Below are 22,955 nucleotides of genomic sequence, written 5' to 3'. Positions count from 1 at the left end.
TTTCATAACTGGGAATGAAACCTGGATATATTACTACAATCCAGAGTTAAAAAAAACAACAATGATAGATGTGGGGTGATTCTACCATTTGATTAGCTGTTTTACTATTAAGGTTGTGATGGACCAGTATTATTGAATCAAGTGGCATAGACTAAAGTAATATGTAATAGGAAGGGCAGTCAAGAACAAGGTCAGAACATGACGTCAGTTACAAAAGCAGGCTGTGAGACCAGTTTCAAGGGAACATAGAGGAAAATGTTATGGGTACGCCAGACACAAACAACTTGGAAGAATTCCTTTGAGCCCTCCTCCTGCAAACTGGTAACTCTAATTCTTATGGCCCTCAGATAAATATAGTCTAGAAGAACTGTCTCCATGGCATTAATTTGACAAAAATAACTTACAAAGCCACAGCAATGAAATCAAAGCATGATATTTTTTCATCCACTTTATGACATTAAACACGGTTTATCTGCATTGGACCCTCAACCTTTGTTATGACATTTGTGTTTACTTAACAGTGGTTAGTAATGTGGTTTATCATCACTTATGTTAAGCAGTTGACTAATTTGTATTCAATTAACAAAATTAAATGTTATGGACACCATCAGAGAATATACAGTAGTGCCCAAGGGGAATTGGTAAGAGGAAACAGCCATGAAAGTCTGAGCTGGTTCGCTGGGGTCAGAACAGCGATTGAGACATAAAGAACTGAACGTCAGTGTTTTTCTAATTTTAAGATCGTTTTTAGTATTAATTCTTACTAAGTTTTTGATTTTGTTTATTTAATTTAGTTTTAGCTTTCTCCATTTTCAAGTTTTATTTTTTATTTTCTGTTCTTTCATTTAGTTTTAGCTTTTAAGCAATTAACTTAAAGTTTTGCATTACTCACCAAAAAATGTCTACATGGACAAAGTTTTACAAGTGTAAAAATGCAGTTTTTTTCATATTTATCAAATTGTGTATGATTCATGTTGTACATGTCAACTTAATACAAACAAATTTATAACAGAACCCCATTTTCCCCTTTTAGTGTGACAGTTCAGGGCTTCTAGTACAATCAGAAAAATGAAACAATCAAATAATTAGTTCTCATTTGTTACTTAACCTGCAATGTTTAAGCAAATGGTTATTTAATTCTAAAACGTTTTGTTTTATCTGTGAAATTCTCTTTGTGAGCAGTAAGATCACTGACTTATGTTATATATATAGAGAGTAGATATTTTGTGTCACACTTTAAATCGCCCTTATTTTAAAACCTACATATATATGTTTGGTATCATTCTTTCCAGAATTTATCAAACTTTAATGTGATGTTGTTAGATATTCAGATTCTTATTCCGTTTTTAAATTAGAAACTAAAAAATATCAAGAACTCAGTCACACAAAACCAGACTTTAACCACGCCCAGGGCCGGAAATAACAGACAAACAGAAGGACAGCTGCTGTACAGGCTTTTAAATGATGCTGATCAGGCGGCACAGCAGCAGCAGGAAATCAGCAGCTGATCGAGCAAAGAGGAGGTTAAAAAAAAGCTGTATTTGTTTCCCATTGTACCACTGTTTATTAGGAGGTTTCGGAGGAGCAACTGCGTCTCCTTGGGGTGCGTTCAGCCCCCCTCTTCATAACACGAGCGGCAGAGACACGAAATGACTGGCACATAGTGCAGGCCAGGGGGTTGACGAGCGAAGTGATATATATATATATATATATAATATATATGTATTTATATATATATATATATATAATATATATGTATTTATATATATATATATATATAATATATATGTATTTATATATATATATATAATATATATGTATTTATATATATATATATATTGTGGTAGATAGGGGGTGCTCTCGCTTTCTTGAACCCCTGTCCACGAATCCAGACACCAGGTAAAAGTCCCAATAATGACTTTATTTAAATGCCACCGTGTACAAAACACCCTTTCCTCCACTATACTCATATAAATCACTAAGAAAACACAATAAACAATCCTCCAGCTCCCAGACACGTTGCCACCCTTCCACCCAGCTCAGCTCGCCGTCTGGGAGCTCCCACAGTCCTTTTATATCTCCTGACCCGGAAGTGTTCCTAATCCCCAGTCCATGTGACTCTCAATCACTTCCGGGTCAGGTACAAGTTCTTTTCTTCACCCCAGAAGCACATCATTTCTCTTGTCCACGTGTGCTTCCAGGGCATAGGGAAAATATTCATTGCTCCTCCCTGCAGCCTCCCCTAGTGGCCCCCATGGCATCCAGCAGGGCTGTGCATAAAAACTCCATTGTCCATGATGCCCTGCTGGTCTTCTGGGGATCTTCGACGCCTGTTTAATGTAATATACTCACCAACTAAATCAAACACCCCAGAAATATTATTATCATTGGATGCAGAAAAAGCATTCGACATGATTGAATGGAAATACCTTTTTACTATTTTGGAGAAGTTTGGGTTTGGCCCGAACATTTGTGCATGGATTAAATTACTGTATACTAACCCAGAAGCTTCAGTTTGCATCAATAACATTTGCTCAGACTACTTTAAACTAGAGCGTGGCACAAGACAAGGATGCCCTTTGTCACCACTGCTGTTTGCAATTGCCATTGAACCACTGGCAATACATTGTCGAAATACTGATCAGATAAAGGGGATTAGCAGAGAAGGACTGGAACAGAAAATCTCATTATATGCAGATGACATGGTACTGTATATATCGGACCCAGAAAATTCTGTGCCTGCAGTCTTAGCAGCACTCACAGAATTTCAAAAGCTCTCTGGTCTCAGAATTAATCTGAATAAAAGTGTACTCTTTCCGTGAATTCGCAAGCATATAATATTAGATTAGACACCCTTCCTTTTATCATTGCAGAACAGTTTAAATACCTCGGGGTAAACATCACAAGTAAACATAAAGCTCTTTATCAACAAAATTTCGTCATCTGCATGGAAAAAATTAAACAAGACTTGCATAGATGGTCAACCCTTCATCTCACACTAGCTGGAAGAATTAACACTGTTAAGATGAATATTCTTCCTAAGCTCCTTTTTTATTTCAAAACATACCAATATACATTAATAAATCGTTCTTTAAGCAATTAGATTCAACAATAACCTCATTTATTTGGAATTCTAAACATCCACGCATCAAAAGAGCGACCCTACAAAGACAAAAGGCAGAAGGCGGCATGGCTCTACCTAACTTCCAGTTTTATTACTGGGCGGCAAATATACAGTCGATAAGAACCTGGACACAAATAGAAGAACATACACAGGCATGGACCGCAATAGAAGTAAAATCCTGCAGTACTTCTTTGTATTCCTTGCTTTGTGCTCCAATAAACACACGTTATCGGCAATACACTAATAACCCAATTGTGCTCCACTCACTTAGAATCTGGAACCAATGTAGAAAGCATTTTAAGACGGAGAAGCTTCTTTCTGTGGCACCCTGCAAAAGAACCACCTCTTTCAACCCTCACAAACATATGCAGTTTTAATATCTGGAAAAATTTGGAATTAACTTGCTTAGAGATCTTTATATAGACAACGTCTTTGCATCCTATGAACAATTACATTCCAAATTTAACATTCCAGCTACAAATTTCTTTCACTATCTTCAAATCAGGAACTTTGTTAAACAGAACCTTCCAGATTTTCCTCATCTTGCACCCTCATCCACGCTGGAAAAATTATTGCTCAATTTCAAGGAGTTAGACTCCATCTCTACAATATATAAAATCCTTTTACAATCCCTTCCTTTCAAAGATCCAAGAGGACACTGGGAAAATGACCTCTCAATTAATATATCAGAAAAGGAGTGGAAAGTAGCAATGCAGAGAATTCACTCAAGCTCCATATGCAAAGCATACAATTATACAACTCAAAATTATATATCGAGCACATCTGTCTCGACTAAAACTCTCAAAATGTTTCCAGGGCATGATCCAACCTGCGAACGCTGCAAAAGCCCCAGCCTCACTAGGTCACATGTTCTGGGCCTGCTCCAAATTAACATTATTCTGGACAAAAATTTTTAATTACCTCTCAGACAGTCTTGGACTCACAATCCCTCCTAACCCATTAACAGCTGTGTTTGGGGTTCTTCCAGAGGGTCTTAAAGTGGAGAAAGACAAACAAATTGTGATTGCATTCACTACACTGTTGGCACGCAGACTTATTCTGATAAACTGGAAGAACCCAAACTCTCCTCTTTAAGTCAGTGGGAAACTGATGTGTTATATTATTTAAAATTGGAAAAAATCAAATACTCAGTTAGAGGATCTGTGCAGACTTTTTCAAAACATGGCAGGATCTAATCAGTAATATTTTGAAATGATTTTATAAAGCACAGAGAATTTGTTGATTTAGGTATTTTTAAAGCCTTAAATTTTACACCGTTTGGCTTGCTCTCTCTCTCAGGGGTGGGGATCGATCTGTTCTTAGCATAATTCTTTTTTTGTAAAAACTTGATTGCTATGTATTGATTGTAATAAAATTAATAAATAATAAAAAAAAAAAAAGCTGTATTTGTTTCCCATTGTACCACTGTTTATTAGGAGGTTTCGAGGAGCAACTGCGTCTCCTTGGGTGCGTTCAGCCCCCTCTTCATAACACGCGGCAGAGACACGAAATGACTGGCACATAGTGCAGGCGGGGTTGACGAAGTGATATATATATATATATATATATATATATATATATATGTATTTATATATATATATATATATATATATATATATATATGTATTTATATATATATATTGTGGTAGATAGGGGGTGCTCTCGCTTTCTTGAACCCCTGTCTACGAATCCAGACACCAGGTAAAAGTCCCAATAATGACTTTATTTAAATGCCACCGTGTACAAAACACCCTTTCCTCCACTATACTCATATAAATCACTAAGAAAACACAATAAACAATCCTCCAGCTCCCACAGTCCTTTTATATCTCCTGACCCGGAAGTGTTCCTAATCCCCAGTCCATGTGACTCTCAATCACTTCCGGGTCAGGTACAAGTTCTTTTCTTCACCCCGGAAGCACATCATTTCTCTTGTTCACGTGTGCTTCCGGGGCATAGGGAAAATATTCATTGCTCCTCCCTGCAGCCTCCCCTAGTGGCCCCATGGCATCCAGCAGGGCTGTGCATAAAAACTCCATTGTCCATGATGCCCTGCTGGTCTTCTGGGGACCTCCATGCTGCAAAGAGGGCTCCACCTGGCGGCTTGGGGGTATTGGCCGGGACAAACAGCCGGCCATCCTCCACAATACACACTAACCTAAAGGATTATTAGGAACACCATACTAATACGGTGTTTGACCCCCTTTCGCCTTCAGAACTGCCTTAATTCTACGTGGCATTGATTCAACAAGGTGCTGAAAGCATTCTTTAGAAATGTTGGCCTATATTGATAGGATAGCATCTTGCAGTTGATGGAGATTTGTGGGATGCATATCCAGGGCAGGAAGCTCCCGTTCCACCACATCCCAAAGATGCTCTATTGGGTTGAGATCTGGTGACTGTGGGGGCCATTTTAGTACAGTGAACTCATTGTCATGTTCAAGAAACCAATTTGAAATGATTCGAGCTTTGTGACATGGTGCATTATCCTGCTGGAAGTAGCCATCAGAGGATGGGTACATGGTGATCATGAAGGGATGGACATGGTCAGAAACAATGCTCAGGTGGCCTGTGGCATTTAAACGATGCCCAATTGGCACTAAGGGGCCTAAAGTGTGCCAAGAAAACATCCCCCACACCATTACACCACCACCACCAGCCTGCACAGTGGTAACAAGGCATGATGGATCCTTGTTCTCATTCTGTTTACGCCAAATTCTGACTCTACCATTTGAATGTCTCAACAGAAAACGAGACTCATCAGACCAGGCAACATTTTTCCAGTCTTCAACTGTCCAATTTTGGTGAGCTTGTGCAAATTGTAGCCTCTTTTTCCTATTTGTAGTGGAGATAAGTGGTACCCGGTGGGGTCTTCTGCTGTTGTAGCCCATCTGCCTCAAGGTTGTGCGTGTTGTGGCTTCACAAATGCTTTGCTGCATACCTCGGTTGTAACGAGTGGTTATTTCAGTCAAAGTTGCTCTTCTATCAACTTGAATCAGTCGGCCCATTCTCCTCTGACCTCTAGCATCAACAAGGCATTTTCGCCCACAGGACTGCCGCATAATGGATGTTTTTCCCTTTTCACACCATTCTTTGTAAACCCTAGAAATGGTTGTGCGTGAAAATCCCAGTAACTGAGCAGATTGTGAAATACTCAGACCGGTCCGTCTGGCACCAACAACCATGCCACGCTCAAAATTGCTTAAATCACCTTTCTTTTCCATTCTGACATTCAGTTTGGAGTTCAGGAGATTGTCTTGACCAGGACCACACCCCTAAATGCATTGAAGTAACTGCCATGTGATTGGTTGATTAGATAATTGCATTAATGAGAAATTGAACAGGTGTTCCTAATAATCTTTTAGGTGAGTGTATATGAATAATATTTCCTGATACTGACTATATGTCATCTATCAATTTTGAAGGTGCATTTTTTCAGTGAATTCTTTCTCTGCTTACTTTTTGTAATACTGTTGAAGTTACTACTTGAACTCTCTTAATAACATCAATAGCAGAAATAGAGATGAACAGTTTTCATTAAATTCATTTTTTTCCTCAGAATTCTACACACAACACTCCATAATGACAACGTGAAAAAAGTTTACTTGAGATTTTTGCAAATTTATTAAAAATAAAAAAATTGATAAAGCACATGTACATAAGTATTCGCAGCCTTTGCCATGAAGCTCAGAATTGAGCTCAGGTGCACCCTGTTTCCCCTGATCATCCTTGAGATGTTTCTGCAGCTTAATTGGAGTCCACCTGTGGTAAATTCAGTTGATTGGACATGATTTGGAAAGGCACACACCTGTCTATATAAGGTCCCACAGTTGAAAGTTCATGTCAGAGCTCAAACCAAGCATGAAGTCAAAGGAATTGTCTGTAGACCTCCGAGACAGGATTATCTCGAGGCACAAATCTGGGGAAGGTTACAGAAAAATTTCTGTTGCTTTGAAGGTCCCAATGAGCACAGTGGCCTCCATCATCCATAAGTGGAAGAAGTTTGAAACTCTTCCTAGAGCTGGTCGGCCATCTAAACTGAGTGATTGGGGGAGAAGGGCCTTAGTAATACCTTATATTGCTCGACTGGGAGACATTGATGGGGATGGCCCACTGATGGAATGGAAAATATCAGCTAATTAGCACAGTTCAGTATAAAATCGAGGATTAAATGGTAGGTGCATGCACACTAGCCTGAAAGTTACTATAATAGTTAACCAAGGGTTGCACAGATTAGAGTAAATGATCAAGGTTATTTAGATAGCATGCCATTCATTAAAATATGTATATTCATCATAAGAAAAGCATATTAGCAGAATAGTGCATGTGAAATTGGAGAGTATACAAAAGAACCAAGAAATGGAATAATCCAAAGTAACATTTACTATAGTGAAGCCTAGGGATGCAATTTGAGTTTAGGTTTTATCTTTATGTTAGAAGGAATAAGCTAAACTTCCAAATTGTATTAGGAGACATTTTTAACTCATTACAACAAACATATATAAGAATCATTTAGAACATAAAAACAAATATAAGAATCAAAGAATGTTAAAATGTATAAGGATAATAGGAAAAGCTAAATATTACTTTAGGGAAGCAAGTAAATTGTGAACATAGGATTTCAGAATTAACATAATATTGCAAATCAACTTGAAATATAGAGTAACACAGACAGAGCAGAATATAAAAAAAACAAGCACAGCATTAGGATTATGAAATTACAGCTTACTACCAGAGGCTGACAAGAAGAGGTCAGTTTGAGTCATCAAGAAGTATGGGAAAACTGGCCCGTGGGGCAGGCAGGTAATAAGGAAACCCAGAATCCATTGGGAAAAGGAAATCTATAGACATTGATCAGTATGATGTTTTGAAAGATGGTAACTGTAGAAAAGCGCTAAATTTGACACAAGATGGTCAGACTCAATTTATTTTTAAAATCTGCATGTTGTAGATTAGAAGTTGTTAATTTCTGAAAATAAAGACAACTGTTGCCTGTTACCAAAATAAATTGATTTTATTGACAAAAGTATAATTTGCTGTATAAGGTGAGGTAGATGTGTAGAGAAGTCTCTTGTTAATTACACATCAGAATTATGAAGTGTCAGTTGTTAGAACTAGAGAATGTCTAGCAAAGCAATGGTGTGAAAATATTTTGAACATGGAAAATAAATCTTACTTGAGGGCAAAAAATGTACAAAAAAACCCTGCACAACAAATTTAGAAAATACACCATATACTCAGTTTATTAATTATGCCCAGTTATGAGTTGTGCATCCAATGACCCAAAACTGGGATAAGAGGGTTTGAGAATGTACAAAAAAGATATAGAAGATATTTAAATAACTTCAAGAATGTGAAGGAAACATAAACTCCAGAGGTATAACATCTCACTGTTAAGCTGATACTTAATAAAAAAGTGGAACATATTAAGACTTTGCAGATTGGTTATTGTCAAGGTTGAGATTTCACAATTGAGTCCATTGCATCTATACTAAAGAGATACCAGGTGAGGTGTTAGGAGTCATGTGTCTGTCTGCTTCCATATATACACACTGTATGAACCTACCTGTAAATGACAGGTTGTAATCTAAGTAATCAACAAAGACCTCAGAGTTAATAGTTGCAGAGAACCATGCAATGCATGTGTCTTCATTAATTTATCATTTGGTATGGGGTTCATAACAGCAGTATTATGGACAGACACACACTTATCCTTTTATTAAGGTGGATATGTATGTTTAATTTGGTTTCTAACAAAAGAACCATTATGTGGAGCCACATCATCTATAACAATGTGATGGCCAGTGTGATTTTCTATAATGTGGTGTGCTGGACTGGTAACACCACTTCAGGGGAGGACCACCAAATCAACAAGCTAATTAAAAGGGCAGGCTCAGTTATAGGACACACTTTGGATCCTCTAGAGGTCATAGCGAAGTTCAGAATTAAAGCAAAACTGAGTGCCATTATGAACAATGCTGCACATCCTCTCTCTGACACACTAACACTTAGGACTATCAGACAACAAATCATTCAGCAAAAGCGTGTCAAGAAACGCCTTTACACTTTATCCTTTATACACAGCAATACACCTGCATAATGCCTAGCTGTGACTATAACTGACAATTTTTTTTGCTTTATAGTCATTCTTTTGTGTGTTCAAATCAAATTATACATATATTTATTTATTTACTTTCTTAGTTATCTATCTCTTTATGTATTTGTTTATTGAAAGAGCTTCTGTAAAAAAAAACAAATCTATCTATCTATCTATCTAAGCATCCAGTCAGCTATATATTTGGGGATAGGAGAAGAAGGTTGACAGATATGGAGCACATCTTTAGGGTTGCAAGTAGTGAAAAAAAATCACATTTTGTTTATGGTCATGACGTCACTTAACCATAATGATGGTAGGGAAACTTGAAAGACTGCATTTTTATATTTAAAATTCATATTAAATTTGGGACCGCTTTTTTTTTCATTTAAAAATGATTGGGCAACATTGAAATTCTCTGTCCCAATGCAGTCCTAGAAAATCATCATGAAAGATAATGTTATTATTTATTTGACATCATTATTTAAACTAAAGAAACATTTTTATATTACTATTATTCAAAAATGTACTGAATTGATATTCTAATTAAAGTAAGCACAACTATAGCTTTACTTTTTAAATATCCTTTACATGCGCCTTCCAACCATTAATGTTTCATCATGAAAGTCAAAATACATTTATTCTGTGCCTTAAGTTAATGAGAGTCTATGCATGGGAATCCATGCTCAAAGCTGCTTTGTCCAATTCACGGTTGTAGGGGAGAAGCCTTTTAAGGCAGCACTGGGTGCAAGGCAAGAAGCAACTCTGCACTGGGCATCAGTTTATTGCAAGGCCCACAAATTAAGTAATAATTGAAAAATGAGAAGAAACAAATGAAATGCATAATGTAATAACTCCAAGTATGTTAACTTCAAAGAGGAAATTGAACTTAACATGATATTTTGAGCTAGCTACAGTATTTAGTACATTTTGTTCACAATAAATCCTACAAACCTTCTTAAATTAGAAGATAATGTGTACAGGAGGAGTGACAACTGATACATCAAGTTGGTAATTTGCAAGTTTTCCAACTTTAGACAAAATCAATCTGCTATATTTTCATTCTTATGATTGTTAAGGAAGAAATGTGCTTGAATTTTCTTTGTTTTCATCAAGCAAATTATTTTTAAGAAGTGAAAACTACTGTATACTCTGAATAGGATGCACACTTTTTGATAAAGCTCTGAGATTCTGTGTTAAAAAGTATTTTCAGCAGGTTATAAAACAAAAAGATTATTTCTTTATATTAGCATTTGTTGATAGATTTGAATGACACCATCTCAGCCAAGTAGGCAATTACTGTGCTATGTTCCATCCATCTTGTTGTCGTCCCATTTTACTTCACCAATGTGGCAAAAAATACAACTGCAGCCTGATTAGTTCAATTACTCAATCTTACGGAGCCCCCAAGGGGACATTGTAATTTTTTTTTCTGGGGATTTTTCTGGTGTGCATCAGATAGTATCAAGTGAGCACCACATACTATCAAGTAAGCACCAGATAGTATCAATATCAATCGACCATCTTCCTTCGTCACATGCAAACCATTGTTTTGACATTTTATGTGCATCTATCTGTAGCCATGAAGCTGACCTGAGCTTTACAATTGTTGCTGTATAAACACAATAATTTTCTCAACAAATTAGACCTTTATACTTCAATATATGTTTTAAATGCCTTTCAGTGATAATGTATCCATGATGAACTGCAAGAACAAGCACTATGTCTTTGTGTTTAAGACCAAGCTGAAAGTATACCTGTAAATTCTCCAATTTCCATTCCAACTATAAAACAGAACTAATATACATCAGAAATTATATGTAGGTATGGATCGCCTTTTCAGTTACTGTGCAGTTGAAACAATCTGGTGCTCACTTGATACTATCTGGTGCACAGCAGAAAAATACCCAGAAAAAAAAATTACAATGTCCCCTCGGGGGCTCCTTAAAATCCATAATCTCTCAGTATTAAATTTTAGATATTACTAGAGTATATCTGTCCTTTATCCATATGATGAAGTGCACTCCGATTCACATATCCCCTCTCCAGACTAATTTAAAGTCATCAGTTAGCCTTGTCTGTCTTTGAGGTGTGGGGAAAAACTGAAGAAAACAGTTGAATACGCCAGGAAAACTAGCAGGATTTGAGCTCTGAAGAACGCTTGTGTGCTAATCTGCTGAAATTATCCATCCATCCATTGTCTAACCCGCTGAATCCGAATACAGGGTCACGGGGGTCTGCTGGAGCCAATCCCAGCCAACACAGGGCACAAGGCAGGAACCAATCCTGGGCAGACAAACACACCCACACACCAAGCACACACTAGGGCCAATTTAGAATCGCCAATCCACCTAACCTGCATGTCTTTGGATTGTGGGAGGAAACCGGAGCGCCTGGAGGAAACCCACGCAGACACGGGGAGAACAAGCAAGCTGAAATTATTAAAATGCTAAATACCATATATAAGATTTTTTTCCAAACAATCTTTCTACTGTGCTAGAAAATAATGTTCTCTTCACTGAAGAGTAATCAATTTCTCTCATGTTAAGAACAAGTGTGGTAAGATAATCAGTAACAACAGTAGCTACTTGTCAGCTATGATGGGCTGCCTTGAAAAAGCTTCATATATTAGCTATACCTCTTAACCTCTAAGTGTTTTCCTTTGGAGTTTCAACGGTGTTAATATTTCTAGAATACATACATTTCATTCATTCACATCTGAGCACCATTTGAGTTTTTTTATTACCCAACAAATTGCCTGTTCTCAGATGACAGAGTTTCTAGGCTGGTACAGAACATGTCAAAAGTGGTTAGTAGTTAATAGCTCTAAAAATCAATTCCTTTTTCACTTCAGTATCTGGACATATTCTTTTACCTAACATCATAATGTCATAAAATTGATTAAACCATCAACAAAATGAAGCCACTTTGAAAACAACTTTTGTTTTCTGGCTGGAAGCGTAAAGTGGATTTATTTTGAAATATTTCTCCTGTCATTCCATTATAAAACATTACAGAAAGCAGTTTAAGCAAAATAAAGAAACATTACAGAAGAGAGGAAATCCTGATGCAGTTGCATAAGACATGCGACAGACCATCTTACAGATGAAGGTTTCATTCTTGTTGACGTGGATATTCTTAAATGTGTGGAATCATTTAGGAAAGGGGAAAAAATGTTAGCCTTGACCAAATTAAAAACATTGGGACATGATAGGTGAATAACTACACTGCCTCCTTACAGCTGAGATTCAGAGATACTTAGGCAACCAATAATACAAAGTTTAACAGTTTCACATTCCAGCATTTTAAAGTAAGGATATATTAAATATATGCAGTATTTTTGAATGTTATTTCGACCCAAGGTGATAAGTGAGATTTGTAAAGAAGACTCATCTTATTGATATATCTTTCTTTTTTCACATAAATAGTATTTTATATCCTAAAATGTATTAAAGAAGCATATACTAGATTTGAAGTATAGTTATTCATTTAAGTTAAAACAGGACATAATGCATAAAGATTGTATCAGCAGTAACAGTATTTGAAGAACAAGTATTCTTTATGTATTGATGAGACAGTAAACATTTTGATTTACTACAATTCATATTAAACAGTGTCATGCATGCACGTCGGAGGATAACCTTCCACATTACGATCAATCCATTTGACTTCTGTGACGAGAAGACTAAAATCTTGATTTAGGTTCACGTCAATTTCTGACTGTTTTAATGCCATTGAGCATTCTTTGTTTGAAATTTTGTATTGGCTTAAAAGAGGTGACCTGGCTGGTATCCCACCACTTTCTAGATGAGTGTCCTTCCATAATTTGTCCACAACAGCAATTTTCTCCCACATCTCAAAGAAGTGCAAGTTTCTGTAATACGTGTTCACCAGTGTGCTCTGTAATAGAGTGGCTTCCCATTCTAAATAGATTCCTGTCCTAGATGATGGTGCCAAGGTTGTAACCCCTCATTACTGTGCACTAGGAAAAGTAAACTCAGAAAACAGATGGAGAGTGTGACAGATAGGGGGCGCTGTCATCCCCGTGAACCTTCAGACTAGACGCCAGATACCAGATATAAGTCCAAAAGTTGACTTTATTAAAGCAAATAAGTGCACAAAGCACCCTCCTCTCCATAATACTCATTAACCAATACACAATAATAATCTATACTAAAAAGGCAAAGCCTTCACTGACTCACTCACTCACTGACTCATCACTAATTCTCCAACTTCCCGTGTACTGTAGATAAAAGGCTGAAATTTGGCAGGCTCATTCCTTACAGTTTACTTACAAAAGTTGGGCAGGTTTCATTTCGAAATTCTATGCGTAATGGTCATAACTGGAACCTATTTTTCTCCATATACTGTAATGGACGTTAGCTCGATGGACGTGGGGGGCAGAGCTGCGTGTGACATCATCACGCCTCCCACATAATCACGTGAACTGACTGTGACCGCAGTATGTGGAAAAGAAGGAAGAGCTCCCAAAGCACTGAAGAAAAACGCAGAATACTTTATTAGCCAGATACAAGTTTAATGAGAAGACACGAGGTATAAACGAGACTGGATCACTTTGTAACGGAGTTAAAATTGCTGTAGTGAGAAACTTTTAAGTGCCAGGTCTTAGCTAACATTAAGTAAAGCCATGGACATCGCAACATCACACAAGAGAGCAGCACATGTGAACTGACTGAACGCAGTACGAGTGATCACTTCCATGCATCAAACCTGTTTAAAAAACGCATTACACAATTGACAAGGTGGGAAAAGAACAGCTAACGCGGTCTTGCGGAAGCAACTTCGTCACGCTGCCACCAAATACTCACAGAAAAATCCACAAGTTAATACACACGCTGTCTTTAGAGTTTCTCCACACTCAATGTATTCCTCGCATCCCCGTTACACCCTCTGATCTCCCATTTCAATTCAGATGCCTCCAATTTCCAGTAAGGCTCTGCTTCGCGATGAGAAGTAAGAAGTCTCAGGGACAGACCCAACAAAAGGTTGCCATTGATTTCAGGCAAGATTACTTTTCTCCTGGACAACTAGACGTTGCATTCTCAAGAGTGAGCTCGCGAAGCTTCGTCATATTACAACCAGAGTGCTGAACTGACAACGTGATATATAAAGAACTATAATAATCGTAATAAATGAAAAATAAAACAGCTCAGAACCCATGGATTAAATAAAAAGGCGGGTTCCTTGGCAAAGCAAGGAAAGAGGATGGCTTTATATGTCGTTCATTTATAAAACAGCGGAGAAGCTGTGTAAAAGCTGCTTCACAAAAAGCCAGCGTAGCGCCTTATATGAGCAGGCAGTCAGCTAAAGAAGGGAATCAATAAATATCTCTAATCGTGATAAACGAACAAAAAATAGCGTGCAAGCCGCGGATTAAATAAAGGAAATGGGTACCTGAACAGTACAGTAAGTCTCGAATAGCTACACAATAACTATAATAATCGTAATAAACGAACAATAAAACAGTACAGAACCGCAAAGCAAGGAGAAACGATGGCCTTATATGGCGTTCGTTTATAAAGCAGCGGAGAAGATGTGTGAAGCCAGCTACACAAAAAATCAGCAGAGCGCCACACTCTGAATGTATTCCTGGCATCACCGTTATACCCTCTGATCTCCCATTTCAATTCAAATGCCTCAAATTTCCAGTAAGGCTCTGCTTTGCAATGACAATTTATAAGTCTCAGGGACACACCCTACAAAAGGTTGCCATTGATTTGAGGCAACATTGCTATACGTTGCATTCTCAAAAGTAATCGCAGTGCACAGCTTGGTCATATTACAACCAGACTGCTGAACTGACAACGTGGTATACGCGGGGATTTTGCTATATACAGTATATATATATATGTATGTATGTGTATGTATATATATATATATACTGTATATGTATGTATATATATATATATATATAGATGTGTGTGTGTGTGTGTGTATATATATATATATATATATATATATATATATATATATATATATATATATATATATATATATATATATATATATATATATATATATATATATATATATATATATACTAGCAAAATACCCGCGCTTCGCAGCGGCGAAGGACTGCCTAAAAATTTTTATTAAGAAGAAATTTAAACCTTTTTAAACTGAGAGAAAATATGACAATAATTATTTGTTAAGGATCTCTTTGTATACCACATTTTGAGTTCGGCCCTCCGGTTGTAATATGACCAAGCTGTGCGCTGAGCTTACTCTTGAGCATGTAACGTACTGTTGGCCATGTGAACAGTAATCTTGTTTCAAATCTCACAGCTTGGATTGCTGCTGTCATAATTGGTTTGAGTTTCATGGTTTGTTTCAATTACGACAGTATTTGTAGGACTTGTGTTGAAGAGACATTCGGCATCTGTCAAGCGTTGTAAGTATACAACCAGTTTCATCGATAACCTCGCATCCAGCTTTTCAGAGTTTAAACATTCATAAACATGAAAGTGTCCTCTACTGAAATCGTCACCTGTCAATCTAAGATGTTTAAGAGGCATTGGCGGTTGTCCAAAGGTGTAAAATATTTGGCCATTTCGGTACACTTGAAAGCGACAACTGAACAATTCAGCGGCAGCCATCAACTCGCATGCAGATCCATAGGTGAAGGGCTTAAGCATTTCACTCTTCTAGTGCTCCTGTGTAGTATAATTATCTCCTGTACCGTCATCAGTCCACACCTTGAACCTGTCCCAGTCATTCAATACATAAGACACAATGTTCCTCCAGATGTCAAGAGTGAGCCTGATATGGCCGTGCAATATGTAACACAGAGAATGAAAAAGGTAAGTGGTATCTCTGGGCATGGAAACCACTCGGTAAGTGACAGTTCTTTGATCGATGGTGATCATCTCGATAGACATGTTAATGGGGGTACGGTTGGAATGATAAAGGAAATGGGTACCTGAACAATGTAAAGTAAGTCTAAAATACCTACACGATATCTATAATTGTAATAAATGAACAATAAAACAGCGGAGAAGCCATGGATTAAATAAAAAGGCTGTAGTTATCAGCAGGGAGACATGAATCCCGTGGCGAAGCAAGGAAGGAAATGTAAAGACCGGAGCGACGGACGGCCTTATATAGGCAGGCAGCCAACAATGTGGGAGGCGTTGGGATGGGGGCCCCAACGCCACCTCACACGGTGACCGAGCTGCAGGCTATGGATGTATATATGTACGTAAGTAGGATTCAGTTAGCGTTAGGAACCTGTGTACCAAATTTCTTGAAGATGGACCCATAAGTAACAAAGACCGTTGGAAAGTTCAATATGGCGGCCGACAGTGGCATCATACCACCGAAATAAGTAAATACATTGGTTTCGGTTAGCGCAGGGAAGCCACCTACCAAATTTTGTGAAGATAGGGCCATAAATAAGAAAGTTCAACATGGCAGACGTTGTCGACCGTTACATGTAGAATTTCAAAATGAAACCTGCTTAACTTTTGTAAGTAAGCTGTAAGGAATGGGCCTGCCAAATTTCAGCATTCTACCTACACGGGAAGTTGGAGAATTAGTGATGAGTCAGCGAGTCAGTCAGTCAGTCAGTCAGTCAGTGAGGGCTTTGCCTTTTATTAGTATACTAGCAGAATACCCGCGCTTCGCAGCGGAGAAGTAGTGTGTAAAAGAAGTTATGAAAAAGAAAAGGAAAAATTTTAAAAATAACGTAACATGATTGTTAATGTAATTGTTTTGTCATTGATATGAGTGTTGTTGTCATATCTATATATATATATATATCTATATGTGTATATATATATATATATATATATATATATATATATATATATATATATATATATATATATATATATATATATATATATATATATATATATAGCAAAATACCAGCAGCAGCGGAGAAGTAAAAGAAAAGGAAACATTTTAATAATAGCGTAACATGATTGACAACGTAATTGTTTTGTCATTGTCATGAGTGTTGCTGGCATATATATATATATATATATATATATATATATACATGTGTACATATACACACACACACATATACTATGGGGTGCGAAACAGGCAAATATATTGATTTTCTGAATATATAAAGTCGCCGTCAGAATATATAAAGTCAGTGTCAGTATATATAAAGTCAAACTTGTTTCTGAATATATAAAGTCAAAAGTTGAATATATAAAGTCATCGCTGGAATATAATATATAAAGTGAAAACCTGAATATATAAAGTCAGCGTCAGAATTTATAGTCATTCCTGATTCTATAAAGTCAAAGTCAAAATATATTGATTGAAACGACTCTGAATTGAAGTAAGTTAACAAAAACGTATTCAGAAAAATTAATTAAAAAAACACTGTTCGGTTAATGTTTTGAAAATGATGCATGTGCCCTGCCCAGGATTGGTTCCTGCCTTGTGCCCAGTGTTGGCTGGGATTGGCTCCAGCAGATCCCCGTGACCCTGTGATCGGATTCAACAGGTTGGAAAATGGATGGATATTCCAGCACTGACTTTGTATATTCCAACGATGACTTTATATATTGAAGTTTTGTGTTTATATATTCCAGCGCTTACTTTATATTGTGAGGTGGAGGGCTTCGCTATTACTTGTGGGGACGAAACTTCACTTTGGTAACTGATCATGGTCCACTTCAATGGTTATACCGACAGAAAGATACAAACTCTCGCCTCATGAGATGGTTTCTGGGCTTACAACCTTACCGTTTCACAGTAAAACATCGACCAGGTTCTAAACACGTCAACGCAGACGTATTATCACGACTAAATGAACCTGGTACAGAGAGTCGCTTGATTCACGGGAATGTGAATAAAGCTGAGGGGGAGGGTGTGAGCTGGAGGGCTGATCGCACCCCAAGAAGATACAGACGCCCCTGGGCAAACCAGAACCCCTGAAACACAGACTGCCCTCACATTGCTCTTTACTTTCTGACTTGCCCTATAACGCGTAATGCAAACCTCGCGCGATACTCCGCTAACTTAAAAGCCTTGTGCAGCGCCTGTCAGTTGAAAATTGATTGCTTGCTTTTATCTCTCTCTCTCTGCTCCTAGCCGAACTGTCATCTCTGACTTGTCTTGGAGCACGTTTAAGCGCATGTGTTGCAGTGTTTGAATAAAAATCCTTCTTGTTTCTATGAATAAAAATCCTTCTTGTTTCTATGAATAAAAATCCTTCTTGTTTCTACGACCTCCTGTGTCTCTGTGCAAATCTGTGACCCAAGCGTGACAATATATTCCGACGCTGACTTTATATATTCAAGATTTGACTTTATATATTCCAGCGCTTACATTATATATTCGAAATATTCCAACGCCGTCTTTACATACTGAGGTTTTGGGAAGCACTGATCAATGTAATCGGTGTACCATGAAATCATGCATTGACAGAAGTTCCCCTTTGGTTGGGCACGGTCTCTTCCAGTTACACGGATGGGTGGGTGGATCTTATATGTCTGTGCAGGTTTGTTGTTGACCCTGCTCTAACGGATATTTTCATATTCTGCACTTAGCTTTGCAGTCTCCAATATCACTGAAATGCAGCCAGATGCTGCTTCTTTTTCGGCTTTCACTCATTTCTTTACTCTTCTTTTTTCTTCACGATGCGCTTGCATTTAAATCTGGCTCCTCGTCTGTCGCGACAGATACACAGAGCGACAGTGTTGCTCTGTGTACCTGGCCTGTACCAACACTCGCTGTCTTGGGCGTCTGCCCCCTTCCTTCTTTCACATAATGGTATGATCCTAGTCCGATGTGGAGCGGCCAAAGTTTCGGCTCTGCTCGACGGACATCGGCTCCTCTCGTTCACTTGAAAGCATCGGCACTTAGAGCCGGCTCGTTCGCCAACGACACATCACTATTACTTTCTCACTTGCGCTATAACGCGTAATGCAAACCTCGCGCTATACTCCGCTAACTTAAAAGCCTTGTGTTGCGCCTGTCAGTTGAAAATTGATTGTTTGCTTGCTTTTATCTCTCTCTCTCTGCTCCTAGCGGAACTGTCATCTCTGACTTGTCATTGAGCACGTTTAAGCGCATGTGTTGCAGTGTTTGAATAAAAATCCTTCTTGTTTCTACGACCTCCTGTGTCTCTGTGCAAATCATGCATTGACAGAAGTTCCCCTTTGGTTGGAATTGAAACTGTGATTAAATGCATTATTTTTTTAATGCGTTATGGAGCACATGCATCGAAGCTTCTCAGCTGTGCGATTGTCAATGTAACATTTTGTAAGTAGTGCCTGGAGGATTCAGTGTGGAGAAACTCTAGAAACAGCGTGTGTATTAACTTGTGGATTTTTCTGTGAGTATTTGGTGGCAGTCTGACGAAGTTGCTTCGGAAGACGGCGTTAGCCATGAGCTCAGCTCAGAGCGAAATGAGGTAAATGGGGGTGATGATGACGTGACTCCCCCACCCCGCCTTAACTGTCAATCCCCCACAAACACAGTCTCTCGGAATTTGCATAAGCACACCCCTTAACCTACAATTTTAACTTAGTTACAAAGTGATCAAAACTCGTTTATATCCTGCGTCCTCTCATTAAACTTGTATCCCGCATTACCTGTGGGCATGTGAAACGCCAGCGGTAGCCTGTCTATGAACTTAATTTAAAGTTTAGGTTTACACCTTGCTTTCTTTCCGAGGTAGCAGCACTCATGAATATGGTATTATATGTCACTCGCTCGCTTCTTATTGTTTCGCTGCCTTCTCAATTATATAATGCATGTTTTCTTAAGTGCTTTTTGGAGGTCTTCCTGGTTTTCTACGCACTGCGTTGACAGTCAGTTCACGTGATTACGTGGGAGGCGTGATGATATCACACGAAACTCCGCCCCCCCACGTCATTCCAGCTCAACTCCATTACAGTTAATGGAGAAAAATACCTTCCAGTTATGACCATTAGGCGTAGAATTTCGAAATGAAACCTGCCCAACTTTTGTAAGTAAACTGTAAGGAATGAGCCTGCCAAATTTCAGCCTTCTACCTACACGGGAAGTTGGAGAATTAGTGATGAGTCAGTGAGTGAGTGAGTGAGTGAGTGAGTGAGTGAGTGAGTGAGTGAGGGCTTTGCCTTTTATTAGTATAGATATATAGATATGTGTATGTGTAGATATGTTTATATGTATTGTGGAGGATGGCCGGTCGTTTATCACGGCCAATACCCCCAAGCCGCCAGGTGGAGCCCTCCTTGCAGCATGGAGGTCCCCAGAAGACCAGCAGGGCATCATGGACAATGTGGTTTTTATGCACAGCCCTGCTGGATGCCATGGGGGCCACAAGAGGGAGCTGCATGGAGGAACGAGGACTTCTTCGTGCCCTATGACCCAGAAGTTCGTCATAGGAAGAGCGACGGACTTCCGGGTTGAAGAGAAGAGCTTTTACCTGACCCGGAAGTGATTCTGAATCACATGGACAGGGGATTGGGAACACTTCCGGGTCAATAGATATAAAAGAACTGTGGGAGCTCCCATGCGGCGAGCTGAGCTGGGTGGAAGGGTGGCAACGCGTCTGGGAGCTGGAGGATTGTTTATTGTTATTGAGTATTTGTGATTTATGAGTATAGTGGTGGAGAGTGTGCTTTGTGCACTGTGGAGATTTAATAAAGTCAGAATTTGGACTTTTACCTGGTGTTTGGAGTTGTGGACAGGGGTTCAAGGGAGCGAGAGCGCCCCCTATCTACCACAGTATATATGTATATGTATATATGTTTATATATGTGTGTGTATGTGTGTGTGTATATATATATATATATATATATATATATATATATATATATATATATATATATATATCACAGCAACACTCATAACAGTTACAAAACAATTACATTGACAATCATGTTACATCCATCCATCCATCCATCCATTTTCTAACCCGCTGAATCCGAATAGGGTCATGGGGGTCTGCTGGAGCCAATCCCAGCCAACACAGGGCACAAGGCAGGAACCAATCCTGGGCAGGGTGCCAACCTACCGCAGGACACACACAAACACATCCACACACCAAGCACACACTAGGGCCAATGTAGAATCGCCAATCCACCTAACCTGCATGTCTTTGGATTGTGGGAGGAAACCGGAGCACCCGGAGGAAACCCACGCAGACACGGGGAGAACATGCATTATTTTTAAAATGTTTCCTTTTCTTTTTCATAACTTCTTTAACACACTACTTCTCAGCTGCGAAGCGCGGGTATTTTGCCAGTAATCAATAAATCCTCCACTCCCAGAAGTGTTGCCACCCTGCCACCCAGCTCAGCTCACTCGTCTGGGATCTCTCCCAGTCTTTTATAGTCCGTGACCCGGAAGTGCTTCTGAACCCACAGTCCATGTGACTTTCTAGCACTTCCGGGTCAGATCAAAAGTCCTCTTCTTCATCCCGGAAATACATCATTTCCCCTGTCACTGTGACTAAGACGTACTTCCGGGTTATAGGGCACGTAACAGTCCTTGGACCTCCCTGCAGCGTCCTCTAGGGGCACCTGTGGTATCCAGCAGGTCTGTGGATGAAAACTCTAATGTTACATTATGTAACATTATGTTTAAATGGATTATTCTATATAAATATATTTCAATCAATGTCACAATAACAACAGTGCATCAAAATTCAATTGAAATATGTCTCCTTCTAGCTAATCCATGTGGTGTTGACCAGTAGGAGAGTAGAAAAATGCAAAAGTAAATATTAATCAAAAATTGCACATTACCAAAATGTACTCCTCTCAAACTTGCTCATCTTAGTCCATAGTTCATAAGTATTTTACACACACTTTACACACTATACTATTTCATACTAATTGTCATTTTGAAATTGTATTTCCAAACTTTTCTGTAAATGTAAATTAGGCACTATTTAGTTGTGTTCTGACTAAATATGATTGATAACACCAAATTATTCAAGTCATTATGAGACTTTTTAATTAGCTGTTGAGTTAAGACCACTTGCTCCCACCCTGATCTGCCCCGAGCACCTCTTATAGCTGGAAAGCCAAAAGTTACACATCTGAAACTTCACTTATGCAGCTACAAATGCAATGGGCACATTCTGATTATGGTCTAAAGGCAAGAGCTTAAGCTAGCAACCCCAAATTACAATAAATAACCGCTTAAGCCTTATGGTTCCACCTGAGACAGATGATGGCCATGAGAAAAATACTAAGAGAAATGTTTGATTTAAAAAAATATTGAATGTAACAGGCAGGGATTAAGCAAAGTTTACTCGGTTGAAAGGCAAACCATCATTCCACTATCAAAACCTGCAAGGCACTATTATTGATAGATCAAGCTGCAGTGTTGCCACTTGCTCTAATTTGACTCCTGGGGTTTAAAGGCCAAAAGTCAAAACCTAACTTATGGTGAGGAGTACATATGTGCCAAAGATCAAGTCTGTGCTTTATAGATGCAGACTGTGCTTTATAGATACAGAGATTAGTTCAGAGTCACTGAATGTGTAGTTTTATATTCAGTATTTTCCTAAAATATGTATCTCCATTAAATAAAAAAACATACAAGTTATCTTCACTCTGACTGAAATAAATTTTTGCTTAGCTGCTGGCAAATGCTTGTCATTCATAACCATAATTTATGCCTCTTACTCAAATAAAGCAGGTGCTAATACTTTTTTATTTTGTAAATTAGGAGTAGGAAATCTTTAACCTTGGAAGAGAAGATTGCAGTGTCTTCTGGCTTTGACTACATCTTTATGATTAATTGCTCAATAAT

The 22,955-nt window shown here is 38.3% G+C and overlaps 1 protein-coding gene across 1 annotated transcript in view; it reads right to left on the bottom strand.

Moving 5' to 3' along the window:
- The window catches only part of LOC120523410 (gamma-aminobutyric acid receptor subunit gamma-3), a 1,280,683-nt gene that overhangs the window by 861,474 nt on the left and 396,254 nt on the right, over positions 1–22,955 (bottom strand). The gene's annotated exons all lie outside the window — the stretch shown is intronic.

Source organism: Polypterus senegalus, chromosome 2 (assembly GCF_016835505.1).
Source record: "Polypterus senegalus isolate Bchr_013 chromosome 2, ASM1683550v1, whole genome shotgun sequence".
NCBI classification, from domain to species: Eukaryota; Metazoa; Chordata; class Cladistia; order Polypteriformes; family Polypteridae; genus Polypterus; species Polypterus senegalus.
This window is presented reverse-complemented; position numbering and strand designations above follow the sequence as displayed.